Below are 21771 nucleotides of genomic sequence, written 5' to 3'. Positions count from 1 at the left end.
TTATTGGACAGAGCGAGGGGGAATTGTTAGTCGGGGCGAGAGGTAATTGTTGGATGGGGCGAGGGGGAAATGTTGGGTGGGGCGAGGGGGAATTGGAGGATAGGGTGAGGGGGAACTGTTGTAATGGGCGAGGGTTAATTGTTGGAGAGGGAGAGGGGTAATTGTTGGAGAGGGCGAGGGGGAATTGTTGGACAGGGTGAGGGGGAATTGTTGGAGAGGGAGAGGGGTAATTGGTGGACCTGGCAAGCGGTAATTGGAGGATGGGGCGAGGGGTAATTGGAGGAAGCTGCGAGGGGTAATTGGAGGAAGGGGTGAGTGGTAATTGTTGGACGGGGCGAGGGGTAATTGTTGGACGAGGCGAGGGGTAATATTTGGACGGGGCGAGGGGTAAATGTTGGACGGGGCGAGGGGTAATTTTTGTACAGGGTGAGTGGTAATTGTTGGACGGGGCGAGGGGTAATTGTTGGATGGGGCGAGGGGTAATTGTTGGATGGGGCGAGGGGTAATTGTTGGATGGGGCGAGGGGTAATTGTTGGTCGGGGTGAAGGGTAAATGTTGGACAGGGCGAGGGGTAATTGTTGGACAGGGCGAGGGGTAATTTTTGGGCAAGGCAAGGGGTAATTGTTGGACGGGGCGAGGGGTAATTGTTGGACGGGGCAAGACGTAATTGTTGGACGGGGCAAGGAGTAATTGTTGAATGGGGCGAGGGGTAATTGGAGGATGGGGTGAGGGGTAATTGTTGGACGGGGCGAGGGGTAATTGTTGGACGGGGCAAGACGCAATTGTTGGACGGGGCAAGGAGTAATTGTTGAATGGGGCGAGGGGTAATTGGAGGATGGGGTGAGGGGTAATTGTTGGACGAGCCGAGAGGTAATTGTTGGAAAGAGCGAGGGGGAATTGTTAGTCGGGGCGAGAGGTAATTGTTGGATGGGGCGAGGGGGAAATGTTGGGTGGGGCGAGGGGCAATTGGAGGATAGGGTGATGGGGAACTGTTGTAATGGGCGAGGGTTAATTGTTGGAGAGGGAGAGGGGTAATTGTTGGACGGGACGAGGGGGAATTGTTGGAGAGGGAGATGGGTAATTGGTGGACCTGGCAAGGGGTAATTGGAGGATGGGGCGAGGGGTAATTGGAGGAAGGGGTGAGTGGTAATTGTTGGACGGGGCGAGGGGTAATTGTTGGACGGGCGAGGGGTAATTGTTGGAGGGGCGAGAGGTAATTGTTGGACGGGGCGAGGGGTAATTGTTGGATGGAGCGAGGGGGAATTGTTGGGTGGGGCGAGGGGGAATTGGAGGATAGGGTGAGGGGGAACTGTTGTAATGGGCGAGGGTTAATTGTTGGAGAGGGAGAGGGGTAATTGTTGGACGGGGCGAGGGGGAATTGTTGGACGGGGTGAGGGGGAATTGTTGGAGAGGGAGAGGTGTAATTGTTGGACGGGGCGAGAGGTAATTGTTGGACGGGGCGAGGGGTAATTGTTGGACGGGGCGAGGGTAATTGTTGGACAGAGCGAGGGGGAATTGTTAGTCGGGGCGAGAGGTAATTGTTGGATGGGGCGAGGGGGAAATGTTGGGTGGGGCGAGGGGGAATTGGAGGATAGGGTGAGGGGGAACTGTTGTAATGGGCAAGGGTTAATTGTTGGAGAGGGAGAGGGGTAATTGTTGGACGGGGCGAGGGGGAATTGTTGGACGGGGTGAGGGGGAATTGTTGGAGAGGGAGAGGGGTAATTGGTGGACCTGGCAAGGGGTAATTGGAGGATGGGGCGAGGGGTAATTGGAGGAAGGTGCGAGGGGTAATTGGAGGAAGGGGTGAGTGGTAATTGTTGGACGGGGCGAGGAGTAATTGTTGGACGGGGCGAGGGGTAATTTTTGGACAGGCGAGGGGTAATTGTAGGACGGGGCGAGGGATAATTGTTGGACGGGGCGAGGTGTAATTGTTGGATGAGGCGAGGGGTAATTGTTGGACGGGGCGAGGGGTAATTGTTGGATGGGGCGAGGGGTAATTGTTGGATGGGGCGAGGGGTAATTGTTGGATGGGGCGAGGGGCAATTGTTGGTCGGCGTGAAGGGTAAATGTTGGACAGGGCTAGGGGTAATTGTTGGACAGGGCGAGGGGTAATTTTTGGGCAAGGCAAGGGGTAATTGTTGGACGGGGCGAGGGGTAATTTTTGGACAGGCGAGGGGTAATTGTTGGACGGGGCGAGGGATAATTGTTGGACGGGGCGAGCTGTAATTGTTGGATGAGGCGAGGGGTAATTGTTGGACGGGGCGAGGGGTAAATGTTGGACGGGGCGAGGGGTAATTTTTGTACAGGGTGAGTGGTAATTGTTGGACGGGGCGAGGGGTAATTGTTGGATGGGGCGAGGGGTAATTGTTGGATGGGGCGAGGGGCAATTGTTGGTCGGGGTGAAGGGTAAATGTTGGACAGGGCGAGGGGTAATTGTTGGACAGGGCGAGGGGTAATTTTTGGGCAAGGCAAGGGGTAATTGTTGGACGGGGCGAGGGGTAATTGTTGGACGGGGCAAGACGCAATTGTTGGACGGGGCAAGGAGTAATTGTTGAATGGGGCGAGGGGTAATTGGAGGATGGGGTGAGGGGTAATTGTTGGACGAGCCGAGAGGTAATTGTTGGACAGAGCGAGGGGGAATTGTTAGTCGGGGCGAGAGGTAATTGTTGGATGGGGCGAGGGGGAAATGTTGGGTGGGGCGAGGGGGAATTGGAGGATAGGGTGATGGGGAATTGGTGGACCTTGCAAGGGGTAATTGGAGGATGGGGCGAGGGGTAATTGGAGGAAGGTGCGAGGGGTAATTGGAGGAAGGGGTGAGTGGTAATTGTTGGACGGGGCGAGGGGTAATTGTTGGACGGCGCGTGGGGTAATTGTTGGACGGGCGAGGGGTAATTGTTGGAGGGGCGAGAGGTAATTGTTGGACGGGGCGAGGGCTAATTGTTGGACGGGGCGAGGGCTGATTTTTGGACGGGGCTAGAGGTAATTGTTGGACGGGGAGCGGGGTGATTGTTGGACGGGGAGCGGGGTGATTGTTGGACGGGGAGCGGGGTAATTGTTGGACGGGGAGCGGGGTAATTGTTGGACGGGGAGCGGGGTAATTGTTGGACGGGGAGCGGGGTAATTGTTGGACGGGGAGCGGGGTAATTGTTGGACGGGGCGAGGGGTAATTGTTGGATGGGGCGAGGGTTAATTGTTGGACGGGGCGAGGGGTAATTGTTGGATGGGGCGAGGGTTAATTGTTGGACGGGGTGAGGGGTAATTGTTGGACGGGGCGAGGGGTAATTGTTGGACGGGGCGAGAGGTAATTGTTGGACGGGGCAAGGAGTAATTGTTGGATTGGTGGAGGGATAATTGGAGGATGGGGTGAGAGATAATTGTTGGACAAGCCGAGAGGTAATTGTTGGTCATAGCGAGGGGGAATTGTTAGTCGGTGCGAGAGGTAATTGTTGGATGGGGCGAGGGGGAATTGTTGGATGGGGCGAGGGGGAATTGGAGGATAGGGTGAGGGGGAATTGTTGGACTGGGCGAGGGTTAATTGTTGGAGAGGGAGAGGGGTAATTGTTGGACGGTGCGAGGGGGAATTTTTGGATGGGGCGAGGGGGAATTGTTGGACGGGGCGAGAGTAATTGTTGGATGTTGCGAGGCGTAATTCTTGCACGGGGCGAAGGGTAATTGTTGGACGGGGCAAGGGGTAATTGTTGGAGATGGAAAGGGTTAATTGTTGCACGGTGCAAGGGGTAATTGTTGGATGGGGCGAGGAGTAATTGTTGGATGGGGCGAGGGGTAATTGGAGGACGGGGTGAGGGGTAATTGTTGGATAGGGCGAGGGGTAATTGTTGGATGGGGCCAGAGGTAATTTTTGGGCAGGTGAGGGGTAATTGTAGGACGGGGCGAGGGATAATTGTTGGATGGGGCGATGGGTAATTGTTGAATGGGGCGAGGGGTAATTTTTGGACAGGCGAGGGGTAATTGTAGGACGGGGCGAGGGATAATTGTTGGACAGGGCGAGGTGTAATTGTTGGATGAGGCGAGGGGTAATTGTTGGACGGGGCGAGGGGTAAATGTTGGACGGGGTGAGGGGTAATTTTTGTACAGGGTGAGTGGTAATTGTTGGACGGGGCGAGGGGTAATTGTTGAATGGGGCGAGGGGTAATTGTTGGAGAGGGAGAGTGGTAAATGTTGGACAAGGCGAGGGATAATTGTTGGACGGGGCATGGGGTAGTTGTTGGAGAGGATGAATTGTTGGAGAGGGAGAGGGGTAATTGTTGGACGAGGCGAGGGGTAATTGTTGGTTGGGCGATGGGTAATTGTTGGATGGGTACGAGGGGTAATTGTTGGATGGGGCCAGAGGTAATTCTTGGACAGGCGAGGGCTAATTGTTGGACGGGGCGAGGGGTAATTGTTGGACGGGGCGAGGGGTAATTGTTGGATAGGGCGAGGGCTAAATGTTGGACGGGGCGAGGGCTAATTGTTGGACGGTGCGAAGGCTGATTGTTGGACGGGGCTAGAGGTAATTGTTGGATGGGGAGCGGGGTAATTGTTGTACGGGGAGAGGGGTAATTGTTGGACGGGGCGAGAGGTAATTGTTGGACGGGGCGAGAGGTAATTGTTGGACGGGGCGAGGGGTAATTGTTGGATGGGGCGAGGGTTAATTGTTGGACGGGGCGAGGGGTAATTGTTGGTCGGGGTGAAGGGTAAATGTTGGACAGGGCGAGGGGTAATTGTTGGAAAGGGCGAGGGGTAATTTTTGGACGGTGCGAGGGGTAATTGTTGGTAGGGGTGAAGGGTAAGTGTTGGACAGGGCGAGAGGTAATTGTTGGACAGGGCGAGGGGTAATTTTTGGACAAGGCGAGGGTTAATTGTTGGACGGGGCGAGGGGTAATTGTTGGACGGGGCAAGAGGTAATTGTTGGACGGGGCAAGGAGTAATTGTTGGATTGGTGGAGGGGTAATTGGAGGATGGGGTGAGAGATAATTGTTGGACAAGCCGAGAGGTAATTGTTGGACAGAGCGAGGGGGAATTGTTAGTCGGGGCGAGAGGTAATTGTTGGATGGGGCGAGGGGGAATTGTTGGATGGGGCGAGGGGGAATTGGAGGATAGGGTGAGGGGGAATTGTTGGACTGGGCGAGGGTTAATTGTTGGAGAGGGAGAGGGGTAATTGTTGGACGGGGCAAGGGGGAATTGTTGGATGGGGCGAGGGGGAATTGTTGGACGGGACGAGGGTAATTGTTGGATGGTGCGAGGCGTAATTCTTGCACGGGGCGAGGGGTAATTGTTGGACGGGGCAAGGGGTAATTGTTGGAGAGGGAAAGGGTTAATTGTTGCACGGTGCAAGGGGTAATTGTTGGATGGGACGAGGAGTAATTGTTGGATGGAGCGAGGGGTAATTGGAGGACGGGGTGAGGGGTAATTGTTGGATAGGGCGAGGGGTAATTGTTGGATGGGGCCAGAGGTAATTTTTGGGCAGGTGAGGGGTAATTGTAGGACGGGGCGAGGGGTAATTGTTGGACGGGGCGAGGGGTAATTGTTGGATGGGGCGAGGGGTAATTGTAGGATGGGGCGAGGGGTAATTGTTGGATGGGGCGAGGGGTAATTGTTGGTCGGGGTGAAGGGTAAATGTTGGACAGGGCGAGGGGTAATTGTTGGACAGGGCAAGGGGTAATTTTTGGGCAAGGCAAGGGGTAATTGTTGGACGGGGCGAGGGGTAATTGTTGGACGGGGCAAGACGTAATTGTTGGACGGGGCAAGGAGTAATTGTTGAATGGGGCGAGGGGCAATTGGAGGATGGGGTGAGGGGTAATTGTTGGACGGGCGAGAGGTAATTCTTGGACAGAGCGAGGGGGAATTGTTAGTCGGGGCGAGAGGTAATTGTTGGATGGGGCGAGGGGGAAATGTTGGGTGGGGCGAGGGGGAATTGGAGGATAGGGTGAGGGGGAACTGTTGTAATGGGCGAGGGTTAATTGTTGGAGAGGGAGAGGGGTAATTGTTGGACGGAGCGAGGGGGAATTGTTGGACAGGGTGAGGGGGAATTGTTGGAGAGGGAGAGGGGTAATTGGTGGACCTGGCAAGCGGTAATTGGAGGATGGGGGCGAGGGGTAATTGGAGGAAGCTGCGAGGGGTAATTGGAGGAAGGGGTGAGTGGTAATTGTTGGACGGGGCGAGGGGTAATTGTTGGACGAGGCGAGGGGTAATTGTTGGACGGGGCGAGGGGTAAATGTTGGACGGGGCGAGGGGTAATTTTTGTACAGGGTGAGTGGTAATTGTTGGACGGGGCGAGGGGTAATTGTTGGATGGGGCGAGGGGTAATTGTTGGATGGGGCGAGGGGTAATTGTTGGATGGGGCGAGGGGTAATTGTTGGTCGGGGTGAAGGGTAAATGTTGGACAGGGCGAGGGGTAATTGTTGGACAGGGCGAGGGGTAATTTTTGGGCAAGGCAAGGGGTAATTGTTGGACGGGGGGAGGGGTAATTGTTGGACGGGGCAAGACGTAATTGTTGGACGGGGCAAGGAGTAATTGTTGAATGGGGCGAGGGGTAATTGGAGGATGGGGTGAGGGGTAATTGTTGGACGGGCGAGAGGTAATTATTGGACAGAGCGAGGGGGAATTGTTAGTCGGGGCGAGAGGTAATTGTTGGATGGGGCGAGGGGGAAATGTTGGGTGGGGCGAGGGGGAATTGGAGGATAGGGTGAGGGGGAACTGTTGTAATGGGCGAGGGTTAATTGTTGGAGAGGGAGAGGGGTAATTGTTGGACGGGGCGAGGGGGAATTGTTGGACAGGGTGAGGGGGAATTGTTGGAGAGGGAGAGGGGTAATTGGTGGACCTGGCAAGGGGTAATTGGAGGATGGGGCGAGGGGTAATTGGAGGAAGCTGCGAGGGGTAATTGGAGGAAGGGGTGAGTGGTAATTGTTGGATGGGGCGAGGGGTAATTGTTGGACGAGGCGAGGGGTAATTGTTGGACGGGGCGAGGGGTAAATGTTGGACGGGGCGAGGGGTAATTTTTGTACAGGGTGAGTGGTAATTGTTGGACGGGGCGAGGCGTAATTGATGGACGGGGCGAGGGGTAATTGTTGGATGGGGCGAGGGGTAATTGTTGAATGGGGCGAGGGTTAATTGTTGGTCGGGGTGAAGGGTAAATGTTGGACAGGGCGAGGGGTAATTGTTGGACAGGGCGAGGGGTAATTTTTGGGCAAGGCAAGGGGTAATTGTTGGACGGGGCGAGGGGTAATTGTTGAATGGGGCGAGGGGTAATTGGAGGATGGGGTGAGGGGTAATTGTTGGACGAGCCGAGAGGTAATTGTTGGACAGAGCGAGGGGGAATTGTTAGTCGGGGCGAGAGGTAATTGTTGGATGGGGCGAGGGGGAATTGTTGGATGGGGCGAGGGGGAATTGGAGGATAGGGTGAGGGGGAATTGTTGGATAGGGCGAGGGGTAATTGTTGGAAGGGGCGAGGGATAATTGTTAGAGAGGGAGAGGGGTAATTGTTGGATGGGGCGAGGGGTAATTGTTGGACGAGGCGAGGGGTAATTGTTGGACGGGGCGAGGGGTAATTGTTGGAGGGGCGAGAGGTAATTGTTGGAGAGGGAGAGGTGTAATTGTTGGAGACGGAAGGGGGTAAATGTTGGACAAGGCAAGGGATAATTGTTGGACGGGGCAAGGGGTAATTGTTGGAGAGGATGAATTGTTGGAGAGGGAGAGGGGTAATTGTTGGCCGAGGCGAGAGGTAATTGTTGTAAGGGGCGAGGGGTAATTGTTGGAGAGGGAGAGGGGTAATTGTTGGACGGGGCAAGGGGTAATTGTTGGATGGGGAGCGGGGTAATTTTTGGACGTGGAGCGGGGTAATAGTTGGACGGGTAGCGGGGTAATTGTTGGACGGGACGAGAGGTAATTGTTGCACGGGGCGAGAGGTAATTGTTGGACGGGGCGAGGGTTAATTGTTGGACGGGGCGAGGGGTAATTGTTGGTCGGGGAGAGGGCTAATTGGTGGATGGGGCGAGGGGTAATTGTTGGACGGGGAGCGGGGTAATTGTTGGACGGTGCGAGAGGTAATTGTTGGATGGGGCGAGAGGTAATTGTTGGACGGGGCGAGGGGTGATTGTTGGACGGGGCAAGAGGTAATTTTTGGACAGGCGAGGTGTAATTGTAGGACGGGGCGAGGGGTAATTGTTGGACGGGGCGAGGGGTAATTGTTGGACGGGTCGAGGGGTAATTGTTGGATGGGGCGAGAGGTAATTGTTGGACGGGGCGAGGGGTGATTGTTGGATGGGGCAAGAGGTAATTTTTGGACAGGCGAGGTGTAATTGTAGGACGGGGCGAGGGGTAATTGTTGGATGGGGCGAGGGGTCATTGTTGGACGGGGCGAGGGATAATTGTTGGTCGGGGTGAAGGGTAAATGTTGCACAGGGCGAGGGGTAATTGTTGGACAGGGCGAGGGGTAATTTTTGGACTAGGCGAGGGGTAATTGTTGGACGGGGCGAGGGGTAATTGTTGGATGGTGCAAGAGGTAATTGTTGGACGGGGCAAGGAGTAATTGTTGGATGGGGCGAGGGGTAATTGGAGGATGGGGTGAGGCGTAATTGTTGGACAGGCGAGAGGTAATTGTTGGACAGAGCGAGGGGGAATTGTTAGTCGGGGCGAGAGGTAATTGTTGGATGGGGCGAGGGGGAATTATTGGATGGGGCGAGGGGGAATTGGAGGATAGGGTGAGGGGGAATTGTTCGATGGGGCGAGGGGTAATTGTTGAAGGAGCGAGTGGTAATTGTTGGAGAAGGAGAGGGGAAATTGTTCGACAGGGTGAGGGGAGTTGTTGGAGAAGGAGAGGGGTAATTGTTGGAGAGCGAGAGGGATAATTGTTGGACGGGTCGAGGGGTAATTGTTGGACGAGGCGAGAGGTAATTGTTGGAGAGGGAGTGGGGTAATTGTTGGATGAGGCGAAGGATAATTGTTGGACGGGACGAGGGGTAATTGTTGGAGAGGGAGAGGGGTAATTGTTCGACAGGGCGAGGGGTAATTGTTGGATGGGGCGAGGGGTAATTGTTCGACAGGGCGAGGGGTAATTGTTGGATGGGGCAAGGGGTAATTGTTGGATAGGTCGAGGGGTAATTGTTGGAGAGGGAGAGGGGTAATTGTTCGACAGGGCGAGGGGTAATTGTTGGATGGGGCGAGGGGTAATTGTTGGATGGGGCGAGGGGTAATTGTTGGAGAGGGAGAGGGGTAATTGTTCGACAGGGCGAGGGGTAATTGTTGGATGGGGCGAGGATTAATTGTTGGATGGGCGAGGGGTAATTGTTGGATGGGGCGAGGGGTAATTGTTGTATGGGGCGAGGGGTGATTTTTGGACTAGGTGAGGGATAATTGTTGGACGGGGTGAGGGGTAATTGGAGGAAGGGGATGAGGGGTAATTGTTGGACGGGCGAGAGGTAATTGTTGGACAGAGCGAGGTGGAATTGTTAGTCGGGGCGAGAGGTAATTGTTGGCTGGGGCGACGGGGAATTATTGGATGGGGCGACGGGGAATTGGAGGATAGGGTGAGGGGGAATTGTTGGACTGGGCGAGGGTTAATTGTTGGAGAGGGAGAGGGGTAATTGTTGGACGGGGCGAGGGGGTGTTGTTGGACGGGGCGAGGTGGAATTGTTGGACGGGGTGAGGGCGAATTGTTGGAGAGGGAGAGGGGTAATTGTTGGACCTGGCAAGGGGTAATTGGAGGATGGGGCGAGGGTAATTGGAGGAAGGTGCGAGGGGTAATTGGAGTAGGGGCGAGGGGTAATTGTTGGATGGGGTGAGGGGTAATTGTTGGACGGGGCGAGGAGTAATTGTTGGGCGGGGCGAGGGGTAATTGTTGGACGGGGCGAGGGGTAATTGTTGGACGAGGTGAGGGGTAATTGTTGGACGGTGCGAGGGGTAATTGTTGGAGGGCGAGGGGTAATTTTTGGATGGGGCCAGAGGTAATTTTTGGACAGGCGAGGGGTAATTGTAAGACGGGACGAGGGGTCATTTTTGGATGGGGCGAGGGGTAATTGTTGGATGGGGCGAGGGCTAATTGTTGGATGGGCCGAGAGGTAATTGTTGGACGGGGCGAGGAGTAATTGTTGGAAGGGGCGAGGGGTAATTGTTGGATAGGGCGAGGGGTAATTGTTGGAGAAGGAGGGGTAATTGTTGGAGACGGAGTGGGGTAAATGTTGGACAAGGCGAGGGATAATTGTTGGACGGGGCGAGGGGTAATTGTTGGAGAGGGAGAGGGTTAATTGTTGGACGAGGCGAGGGATGATTGTTGGAGGGGCGATGGGTAATTGTTGGAGAAGGAGAGGGAGAGGGATAATTGTTGGATGGGGCGAGGGGTAATTGTTTGACGAGGTGAGGGGTAATGGTTGTACGAGGCGAGAGGTAGTTGTTGGAGAGGGAGTGGGGTAATTGTTGGACAAGGCGAGGGATAATTGTTGGGCGGGGCGAGAGGTAATTGTTGCAGAGGGAGAGGGGTAATTGTTGGACGAGGCGAGGAATAATTGTTGGACGGGGCGAGAGTTAATTGTTGGAGAGGGAGAGGGGTAATTGTTGGACGAAGCGAGGGGTAATTGTTGAAGGGGCGAGTGGTAATTGTTGGAGAAGGAGAGGGGAAATTGTTGGACAGGGTGAGGGGAGTTGTTGGAGAAGGAGAGGGGTAATTGTTGGAGAGCGAGAGGGATAATTGTTGGACGGGTCGAGGGGTAATTGTTGGACGAGGCGAGAGGTAATTGTTGGAGAGGGAGTGGGGTAATTGTTGGATGAGGCAAAGGATAATTGTTGGACGGGACGAGGGGTAATTGTTGGAGAGGCAGAGGGGTAATTGTTCGACAGGGCGAGGGGTAATTGTTGGATGGGGCGAGGGGTAATTGTTCGACAGGGCGAGGGGTAATTGTTGGATGGGGCGAGGGGTAATTGTTGGATAGGTCGAGGGGTAATTGTTGGACGGGGCGAGGGGTAATTGTTGGACGAGGTGAGGGGTAATTGTTGGACGGTGCGAGGGGTAATTGTTGGAGGGCGAGGGGTAATTTTTGGATGGGGCCAGAGGTAATTTTTGGACAGGCGAGGGGTAATGGTAGGACGGGGCGAGGGGTCATTGTTGGACGGGGCGAGGGGTAATTGTTGGATGGGGCGAGGGCTAATTGTTGGATGGGCCGAGAGGTAATTGTTGGACGGGGCGAGGGGTAATTGTTGGATAGGGCGAGTGGTAATTGTTGGATGGGGCGAGGGGTAATTGTTCGACAGGGCGAGGGGTAATTGTTGGATGGGGCGATGGGTAATTGTTGGAGAGGGAGAGGGGAAATTGTTCGACAGGGCGAGGGGTAATTGTTGGATGGGGCGAGGGGTAATTGTTGGATGGGGCAAGGGGTAATTGTTGGAGAGGGAGAGGGGAAATTGTTCGACAGGGCGAGGGGTAATTGTTGGATGGGGCGAGGGGTAATTGTTGGATGGGGCGAGGGGTAATTGTTGGAGAGGGAGAGGGGTAATTGTTCGACAGGGCGAGGGGTAATTGTTGGATGGGGCGAGGGGTAATTGTTGGATGGGGCAAGGGGTAATTGTTGGACGAGGCGAGGTGTAATTGTTGGAGGGGGCGAGGAGTTATTGTTGGATGCGGAGAGGGGTAATTGTTGGAGAAGGAGAGTGGTAATTGTTGATCGGGGTGAGGGGTAATTGTTGGATGGGGCGAGGAGTTATTGTTGGATGCGGAGAGGGGTAATTGTTGGAGGAGGAGAGGGGTAATTGTTGGACGGGGCGAGGGGTAATTGTTGGATGAGGCGAGGGGTAATTGTAGGACGTGGCGAGGGGTAATTGTTGGATGGGGTGAGGGGTAATTGTTGGACGGGGCGAGGAGTAATTGTTGGGCGGGGCGAGGGGTAATAGTTGGACGGGGCGAGGGGTAATTGTTGGACGGGGCGAGGGGTAATTGTTGGATGGGGCGAGGGGTAATTGTTGGACAGGGCGAGAGGTAATTGTTGGAAGGGGCGAGGGTTAATTGTTGGACGGGGCGAGAGGTAATTGTTGGACGGGGCGAGGGGTAATTCTTGGATAGGGCGAGGGGTAATTGTTGGAGAAGGAGGGGTAATTGTTGGAGAGCGAGAGGGATAATTGTTGGACGGGTCGAGGGGTAATTGTTGGACGAGGCGAGAGGTAATTGTTGGAGAGGGAGTGGAGTAATTGTTGGATGAGGCGAAGGATAATTGTTGGACGGGACGAGGGGTAATTGTTGGAGAGGGAGAGGGGTAATTGTTCGACAGGGCGAGGGGTAATTGTTGGATGGGGCGAGGGGTAATTGTTCGACAGGGCGAGGGGTAATTGTTGGATGGGGCGAGGGGTAAATGTTGGATAGGTCGAGGGGTAATTGTTGGAGAGGGAGAGGGGTAATTGTTCGACAGGGCGAGGGGTAATTGTTGGATGGGGCGAGGGGTAATTGTTGTATGGGGCGAGGGGTGATTTTTGGACTAGGTGAGGGATAATTGTTGGACGGGGTGAGGGGTAATTGGAGGAAGGGGAGGAGGGGTAATTGTTGGACGGGCGAGAGGTAATTGTTGGACAGAGCGAGGTGGAATTGTTAGTCGGGGCGAGAGGTAATTGTTGGCTGGGGCGACGGGGAATTATTGGATGGGGCGACGGGGAATTGGAGGATAGGGTGAGGGGGAATTGTTGGACCGGGCGAGGGTTAATTGTTGGAGAGGGAGAGGGGTAATTGTTGGACGGAGCGAGGGGGTGTTGTTGGACGGGGCGAGGTGGAATTGTTGGACGGGGTGAGGACGAATTATTGGAGAGGGAGAGGGGTAATTGTTGGACCTGGCAAGGGGTAATTGGAGGATGGGGCGAGGGTAATTGGAGGAAGGTGCGAGGGGTAATTGGAGGAAGGGGCGAGGGGTAATTGTTGGATGGGGTGAGGGGTAATTGTTGGACGGGGCGAGGAGTAATTGTTGGGCAGGGCGAGGGGTAATTGTTGGACGGGGCGAGGGGTAATTGTTGGACGGGGCGAGGGGTAATTGTTGGACGGGGCAAAGGGTAATTGTTGGACGGGGCGAGGGGTAATTGTTGGACGAGGTATGGGGTAATTGTTGGACAGTGCGAGGGGTAATTGTTGGAGGGCGAGGGGTAATTTTTGGATGGGGCCAGAGGTAATTTTTGGACAGGCGAGGGGTAATTGTAAGACGGGACGAGGGGTCATTTTTGGACGGGGCGAGGGGTAATTGTTGGATGGGGCGAGGGCTAATTGTTGGATGGGCCAAGAGGTAATTGTTGGACGGGGCGAGGAGTAATTGTTGGAAGGGGCGAGGGGTAATTGTTGGAGACGGAGGGGGGTAAATGTTGGACAAGGCGAGGGATAATTTTTGGACGGGGCGAGGGGTAATTGTTGGATAGGGCGAGGGGTAATTGTTGGAGAAGGAGGGGTAATTGTTGGAGACGGAGGGGGGTAAATGTTGGACAAGGCGAGGGATAATTGTTGGACGTGGCGAGGGGTAATTGTTGGAGAGGGAGAGGGTTAATTGTTGGACGAGGCGAGGGATGATTGTTGGAGGGGCGATGGGTAATTGTTGAGGAGAGGGGTATTTGTTGGAGAAGGAGAGGGAGAGGGATAATTGTTGGACGGGGCGAGGGGTAATTGTTTGACGAGGTGAGGGGTAATGGTTGGACGAGGCGAGAGGTAGTTGTTGGAGAGGGAGTGGGGTAATTGTTGGACAAGGCGAGGGATAATTGTTGGGCGGGGCGAGAGGTAATTGTTGGAGAGGGAGAGGGGTAATTGTTGGACGAGGCGAGGGATAATTGTTGGACGGTGCGAGAGTTAATTGTTGGGGAGGGAGAGGGGTAATTGTTGGACGAAGCGAGGGGTAATTGTTGAAGGGGCGAGTGGTAATTGTTGGAGAAGGAGAGGGGAAATTGTTGGACAGGGTGAGGGGAGTTGTTGGAGAAGGAGAGGGGTAATTGTTGGAGAGCGAGAGGGATAATTGTTGGACGGGTCGAGGGGTAATTGTTGGACAAGGCGAGAGGTAATTGTTGGAGAGGGAGTGGGGTAATTGTTGGATGAGGCGAAGGATAATTGTTGGACGGGACGAGGGGTAATTGTTGGAGAGGGAGAGGGGTAATTGTTCGACAGGGCGAGGGGTAATTGTTGGATGGGGCGAGGGGTAATTGTTCGACAGGGCGAGGGGTAATTGTTGGATGGGGCGAGGGGTAATTGTTGGATAGGTCGAGGGGTAATTGTTGGAGAGGGAGAGGGGTAATTGTTCGACAGGGCGAGGGGTAATTGTTGGATGGGGCGAGGGGTAATTGTTGGATGGGGCGAGGGGTAATTGTTGGAGAGGGAGAGGGGTAATTGTTCGACAGGGCGAGGGGTAATTGTTGGATGGGGCGAGGGGTAATTGTTGGATGGGGCGAGGGGTAATTGTTGGAGAGGGAGAGGGGTAATTGTTCGACAGGGCGAGGGGTAATTGTTGGATGGGGCGAGGGGTAATTGTTGGATGGGGCAAGGGGTGATTGTTGGACGAGGCGAGGTGTAATTGTTGGAGGGGGCGAGGAGTTATTGTTGGATGCGGAGAGGGGTAATTGTTGGAGAAGGAGAGTGGTAATTGTTGGTCGGGGTGAGGGGTAATTGTTGGATGGGGCGAGGAGTTATTGTTGGATGCGGAGAGGGGTAATTGTTGGAGAAGGAGAGGGGTAATTGTTGGACGGGGCGAGGGGTAATTGTTGGATGAGGCAAGGGGTAATTGTAGGACGGGGCGAGGGGTAATTGTTGGATGGGGTGAGGGGTAATTGTTGGACGGGGCGAGGAGTAATTGTTGGGCGGGGCGAGTGGTAATTGTTGGACGGGGCGAGGGGTAATTGTTGGACGGGGCGAGGGGTAATTGTTGGACGGTATCGAGGGGTAATTGTTGGACAGGGCGAGAGGTAATTGTTGGAAGGGGCGAGGGGTAATTGTTGGAAGGGGCGAGAGGTAATTGTTGGACGGGGTGAGGGGTAATTGTTGGACGGGGCGAGGGGTAATTGTTGGACGGGGAGCGGTGTAATTGTTGGACGGGGAGCTGGGTAATTGTTAGACGGGGCGCGGGGTAATTGTTGGACGGGGCCAAAGGTAATTTTTGTACAGGCGAGTGGTAATTGTATGTCGGGGCGAGGGGTAATTGTTGGAAAGGGGGAGGGGTAATTGTTGGATGGGGTGAGGGGTAATTGTTGGACGGGGCGAGGGGTAATGGTTGGACGGGGCGAGCGGCAATTGTTGGACGGGGCAAGGGGTAATTGTTGGAGGGGCAAGGGGTAATTGTTGGAGGGGCAAGGGGTAATTGTTGGATGGGGAGAGGGGTAATTGTTGGACGGGGCGAGGGGTAAATGTTGGACAGGGCGAGGGGTAGTTTTTGGACAGGGCGAGGGGTAATTTTTGAAAGTGGCGAGGAGTAATTGTTGGACGGGGTAAGGGTCAATTGTTGGACGGGGAGAGGGGTAATTGTTGTACGGGGCGAGGGGTAATTGTTGGACGGGGAGAGTGGTAATGGTTGGACTGGGCGAGGGGTAATTGTTGGACGGGGCGAGAGGTAATTTTGGAAGGGGCGAGGGGTAATTGTTGGAGAGGGAGAGGGGTAATTGTTGGACGGGGCGAGGGGTAATTGTTGGACGAGGCGAGGGGTAATTGTTGGACGGTGTGAGGGGTAATTGTTGGATAGGGCGAGGTGTAATTGTTAGAGAGGGAGAGGGGTAATTGTTGGACGAGGCGAGGGGTAAGTGTTGGACGGGGCAAGGGGTAATTGTTGGAGACGATGAATTTTTGGAGAGGGAGTGGGGTAATTGTTGGACGAGGCGAGGGGTAATTGTTGGAGGGGCGATGGGTAATTGTTGGACGGGGCAAGGAGTAATTGTTGGATGGGGCCAGAGGTAATTCTTGGACAGGCAAGGGGTAATTGTTGGACGTGGCGAGTGGTAATTGTTGGATGGGGCGAGGGCTAATTGTTGGATGGGGCGAGGGCTAATTGTTGGACGGGGCGAGGGCTAATTGTTGGACGGGGCGAGGGGTAATTGTTGGATGGGGCGAGGGGTAATTGTTGGAGGGGGCGAGGGGTAATTGTTGGACGGGGCGAGGGGTAATTGTTGGACGGGGCGAGAGGTAATTGTTGGAAGGGGCGAGGGGTAATTGTTGGAGAGGGAGAGGGGTAATTGTTGGACGGGGCGAGGGGTAATTGTTGGACGGTGTGAGGGGTAATTGTTGGATAGGGCGAGGGGTAATTGTTGGAAGGGGCAAGGGGTAATTGTTCGAAAGGGTGAGGGGTAATTGTTGGACGGGGCGAGGGGTAATTGTTGGACGAGGCGAGGGGTAATTGTTGGACGGTGTGAGGGGTAATTGCTGGATAGGGCGAGGGGTAATTGTTGGAAGGGGCGAGGGGTAATTGTTAGAGAGGGAGAGGGGTAATTGTTGGACGAGGCGAGGGGTAATTGTTGGACGGGGCAAGGGGTAATTGTTGGCGACGATGAATTGTTGGAGAGGGAGTGGGGTAATTGTTGGACGAGGCGAGGGGTAATTGTTGGAGGGGCGATGGGTAATTGTTGGACGGGGCGAGGGGTAATTGTTGGATGGGGCCAGAGGTAATTCTTGGACAGGCAAGGGGTAATTGTTGGACGGGGCGAGGGGTAATTGTTGGACGGGGCGAGGGGCAATTTTTGGATGGGGCAAGGGCTAATTGTTGGACGGGGCGAGGGCTAATTGTTGGACGGGGCGAGGGTTAATTGTTGGATGGGGCGAGTGGTAATTGTTGGATGAGGCGAGGGGTAATTGTTGGACGGGGCGAGGGGTAATTGTTGGATGGGGCCAGAGGTAATTTTTGGACAGGCGAGGGGAAATTGTAGGACAGGGAGCAGGCTAATTGTTGGACGGTGAGCGGGGTAATTGTTGGACGGGGAGTTGGGTAATTGTTGGACGGGGCGAGAGGTAATTGTTGGACGGGGCGAGAGGTAATTGTTGGACGGGGCGAGGGGTAATTGTTGGATGGGGCCAGATGTAATTTTTGGACAGGCGAGGGGAAATTGTAGGACGGTGCGAGGGGTAATTGTTGGACGGGGCAAGGGGTAATTGGTGGACGGGGCGAGGGGTAATTGTTGGATGAGGCGAGGGGTAATTGTAGGACGGGGCGAGGGGTAATTGTCGGATGGGGTGAGGGGTAATTGTTGGACGGGGCGAGGTGTAATTGTTGGGCGGGGCGAGGGGTAATTGTTGGACGAGGCGAGGGGTAATTGTTGGACACGGCGAGGGGTAATTGTTGGACGGAATCGAGGGGTAATTGTTGGACAGGGCGAGAGGTAATTGTTGGAAGGGGCGAGGGGTAATTGTTGGACGGGGCGAGAGGTAATTGTTGGACGGGGTGAGGGGTAATTGTTGTACGGGGCGAGGGGTAATTGTTGGACGGGGAGAGTGGTAATGGTTGGACTGGGCGAGGGGTAATTGTTGGACGGGGCGAGAGGTAATTTTGGAAGGGGCGAGGGGTAATTGTTGGAGAGGGAGAGGGGTAATTGTTGGACGGGGCGAGGGGTAATTGTTGGACGAGGCGAGGGGTAATTGTTGGACGGGGCGAGGGGTAATTGTTGGACGGGGCGAGGGGTAATTGTTGGACGGAATCAAGGGGTAATTGTTGGACAGGGCGAGAGGTAATTGTTGGAAGGGGCGAGGGGTAATTGTTGGATGGGGCGAGAGGTAATTGTTGGACGGGGTGAGGGGTAATTGTTGTACGGGGCGAGGGGTAATTGTTGGACAGGGAGAGTGGTAATGGTTGGACTGGGCGAGGGGTAATTGTTGGACGGGGCGAGAGGTAATTTTGGAAGGGGCGAGGGGTAATTGTTGGAGAGGGAGAGGGGTAATTGTTGGACGGGGCGAGGGGTAATTGTTGGACGAGGCGAGGGGTAATTGTTGGACGGTGTGAGGGGTAATTGTTGGATAGGGCGAGGTGTAATTTTTAGAGAGGGAGAGGGGTAATTGTTGGACGAGGCGAGGGGTAATTGTTGGACGGGGCAAGGGGTAATTGTTGGAGACGATAAATTGTTGGAGAGGGAGTGGGGTAATTGTTGGACGAGGCGAGGGGTAATTGTTGGAGGGGCGATGGGTAATTGTTGGACGGGGCGAGGAGTAATTGTTGGATGGGGCCAGAGGTAATTCTTGGACAGGCAAGGGGTAATTGTTGGACGTGGCGAGGGGTAATTGTTGGATGGGGCGAGGGCTAATTGTTGGATGGGGCGAGGGCTAATTGTTGGACGGGGCGAGGGCTAATTGTTGGACGGGGCGAGGGGTAATTGTTGGATGGGGCGAGGGGTAATTGTTGGAGGGGGCGAGGGGTAATTGTTGGACGGGGCGAGGGGTAATTGTTGGACAGGGCGAGAGGTAATTGTTGGAAGGGGCGAGGGGTAATTGTTGGAGAGGGAGAGGGGTAATTGTTGGACGGGGCGAGGGGTAATTGTTGGACGAGGCGAGGAGTAATTGTTGGACGGTGTGAGGGGTAATTGTTGGATAGGGCGAGGGGTAATTGTTGGAAGGGGCAAGGGGTAATTGTTCGAAAGGGTGAGGGGTAATTGTTGGACGGGGCGAGGGGTAATTGTTGGACGAGGCGAGGGGTAATTGTTGGACGGTGTGAGGGGTAATTGCTGGATAGGGCGAGGGGTAATTGTTGGAAGGGGCGAGGGGTAATTGTTAGAGAGGGAGAGGGGTAATTGTTGGACGAGGCGAGGGGTAATTGTTGGACGGGGCAAGGGGTAATTGTTGGCGACGATGAATTGTTGGAGAGGGAGTGGGGTAATTGTTGGACGAGGCGAGGGGTAATTATTGGAGGGGCGATGGGTAATTGTTGGACGGGGCGAGGGGTAATTGTTGGATGGGGCCAGAGGTAATTCTTGGACAGGCAAGGGGTAATTGTTGGACGGGGCGAGGGGTAATTGTTGGACGGGGCGAGGGGCAATTGTTGGATGGGGGCAAGGGCTAATTGTTGGATGGGGCGAGGGCTAATTGTTGGACGGGGTGAGGGTTAATTGTTGGATGGGGCGAGTGGTAATTGTTGGATGAGGCGAGGGGTAATTGTTGGACGGGGCTAGGGGTAATTTTTGGATGGGGCCAGAGGTAATTTTTGGACAGGCGAGGGGAAATTGTAGGACAGGGAGCGGGCTAATTGTTGGACGGGGAGCGGGGTAATTGTTGGACGGGGAGCTGGGTAATTGTTGGACGGGGCGAGAGGTAATTGTTGGACGGGGCGAGAGGTAATTGTTGGACGGGGCGAGGGGTAATTGTTGGATGGGGCCAGATGTAATTTTTGGACAGGCGAGGGGAAATTGTAGGACGGTGCGAGGGGTAATTGTTGGACGGGGCAAGGGGTAATTGTTGGATGGGGCGAGAGGTAATTGTTGGACGGGGCGAGGAGTAATTGTTGGTCGGGGTGAAGGGTAAATGTTGGTCAGGGCGAGGGGTAATTGTTGGAAAGGGCGAGGGGTAATTTTTGGACGAGGCGAAGGGTAATTGTTGGACGGGGCGAGGGGTAATTGTTGGACGGGGCAAGAGGTAATTGTTGGACGGGGCAAGGAGTAATTGTTGGACGGGGCGAGGGTTAATTGTTGGACGGGGCAAGAGGTAATTGTTGGATGGTGCAAGGAGTAATTGTTGGATGAGGCGAGGGGTAATTGGAGGACGGGGCGAGGGGTAATTGTTGGATGGTGTGAGGGGTAATTGTTGGACGGGGAGAGGGGTAATTGTTGGACGGGGCGAGAGGTAATTGATGGATGAGGCGAGGGGTAATTGTTGGACGGTGTGAGGGGTAATTGTTGGATAGGGCGAGGGTTAATTGTTGGAAGGGGCGAGAGGTAATTGTAAGAGAGGGAGAGGGGTAATTGTTGGACGGGGCGAGGGGTAATTGTTGGATGAGGCGAGGGGTAATTGTTGGACGAGGCGAGGGGTAATTGTTGTATGGGGCGACGGGTAATTGTTGGAGGGGCGAGAGGTAATTGTTGGAGAGGGAGAGGCGTAATTGTTGGACGGGGCAAGGGGTAATTGTTGGACGAGGCGAGGGGTAATTGTTGGACGGGGCGAGGGGTAATTGTTGGAAGGGGCGAGGGGTAATTGTTGGACGGGGCGAGGGGTAATTGTTGGACGGGGCGAGGAGTAATTGTTGGATGGGGCGAGAGGTAATTGTTGGATGGGGCGAGAGGTAATTGTTGGATGGGGCGAGGGGTAATTGTTGGATGATGCCAGAGGTAATTGTTGGTCGGGGTGAAGGGTAAACGTTGGACAGGGCGAGGGGTAATTGTTAGACAGGGCGAGGGGTAATTTTTAGACGAGGCGAGGGGTAATAGTTGGACGGGGCGAGGGGTAATTGTTGGACGGGGCAAGGAGTAATTGTTGGACGGGCGAGGGGTAATTGTTGGACGGGGCAAGAGGTAATTGTTGGATGAGGCGAGGGGTGGTAATTGTTGGATGGGGAGAAGGGTAATTGTTGGACTGGGCGAGGGGTAATTGTTGGAGAGGGAGAGGGGTAATTGTTGGACGGGGCGAGGTGTAATTGTTGAACGAGGCGAGGAGTAATTGTTGGACGGTGTGAGGGGTAATTGTTGGATAGGGCGAGGGGTAATTGTTGGAAGGGGCGAGGGGTAATTGTTAGAGAGGGAGAGGGGTAATTGTTGGACGGGGCGAGGGGTAATTGTTGGATGAGGCGAGGGGTAATTGTTGGACGGGGCGAGGGATAATTGTTGGAGGGGCGAGAGGTAATTGTTGGAGAGGGAGAGGGGTAATTGTTGGACGGGGCAAATTTAATTGTTGGACGAAGCAAGGGGTAATTGTTGGAGAGGATGAATTGTTGGAGAGGGAGAGGGATAATTGTTGGACGAGGCGAGGGTTAATTGTTGGATGGGCGATGGGTAATTGTTGGATGGGGCGAGGGGTAATTGTTGGATGGGGCCAGAGGTAATTCTTGGACAGGCGAGGGGTAATTGTTGGACGGGGCGAGGGCTAATTGTTGGACGGGGCGATAGGTAATTGTTGGAATTGGCGAGGGGTAATTATTGGAGAGGGAGAGGGGTAATTGTTGGACGGGGCAAGGGGTAATTGTTGGACGGGGAGCGGGGTAATTGTTGGACGGGGCGAGGGGGTATTGTTGGACGGGGCGACGTGGAATTGTTGGACGGGGTGAGGGCGAATTGTTGGAGAGGGAGAGGGGTAATTGTTGGACTTGGCAAGTAGTAATTGGAGGATGGGGCGAGGGTAATTGGAGGAAGGTGCGAGGGGTAATTGGAGGAAGGGGCGAGGGGTAATTGTTGGATGGGGTGAGGGGTAATTGTTGGATGGGGCGAGGAGTAATTGTTGGACGGGGCGAGGGGTAATTGTTGGACGGGGCGAGGGGTAATTGTTGGACGGGGCGAGGGGTAATTGTTGGATGGGGCGAGGGGTAATTGTTCGACAGGGCGAGAGGTAATTGTTGGAAGGGGCGAGGGGTAATTGTTGGAGAGGGAGAGGGGTAATTGTTGGACGGGGCGAGGGGTAATTGTTGGATGGGTCGAGGGGTAATTGTTGGATGGGGCGAGGGGTAATTTTTGGACTAGGTGAGGTGTAATTGTTGGACGGGGCGAGGTGTAATTGTTGAACGAGGCGAGGGGTAATTGTTGGACGGTGTGAGGGGTAATTGTTGGATAGGGCGAGGGGTAATTGTTGGAAGGGGCGAGGGGTAATTGTTAGAGAGGGAGAGGGGTAATTGTTGGACGGGGCGAGGGGTAATTGTTGGATGAGGCGAGGGGTAATTGTTGGACGGGGCGAGG

Source organism: Pristiophorus japonicus, chromosome 3 (genome assembly GCF_044704955.1).
Source record: "Pristiophorus japonicus isolate sPriJap1 chromosome 3, sPriJap1.hap1, whole genome shotgun sequence".
NCBI lineage: Eukaryota > Metazoa > Chordata > Chondrichthyes > Pristiophoridae > Pristiophorus > Pristiophorus japonicus.
Note: the sequence above shows the minus strand (reverse complement) of the source record.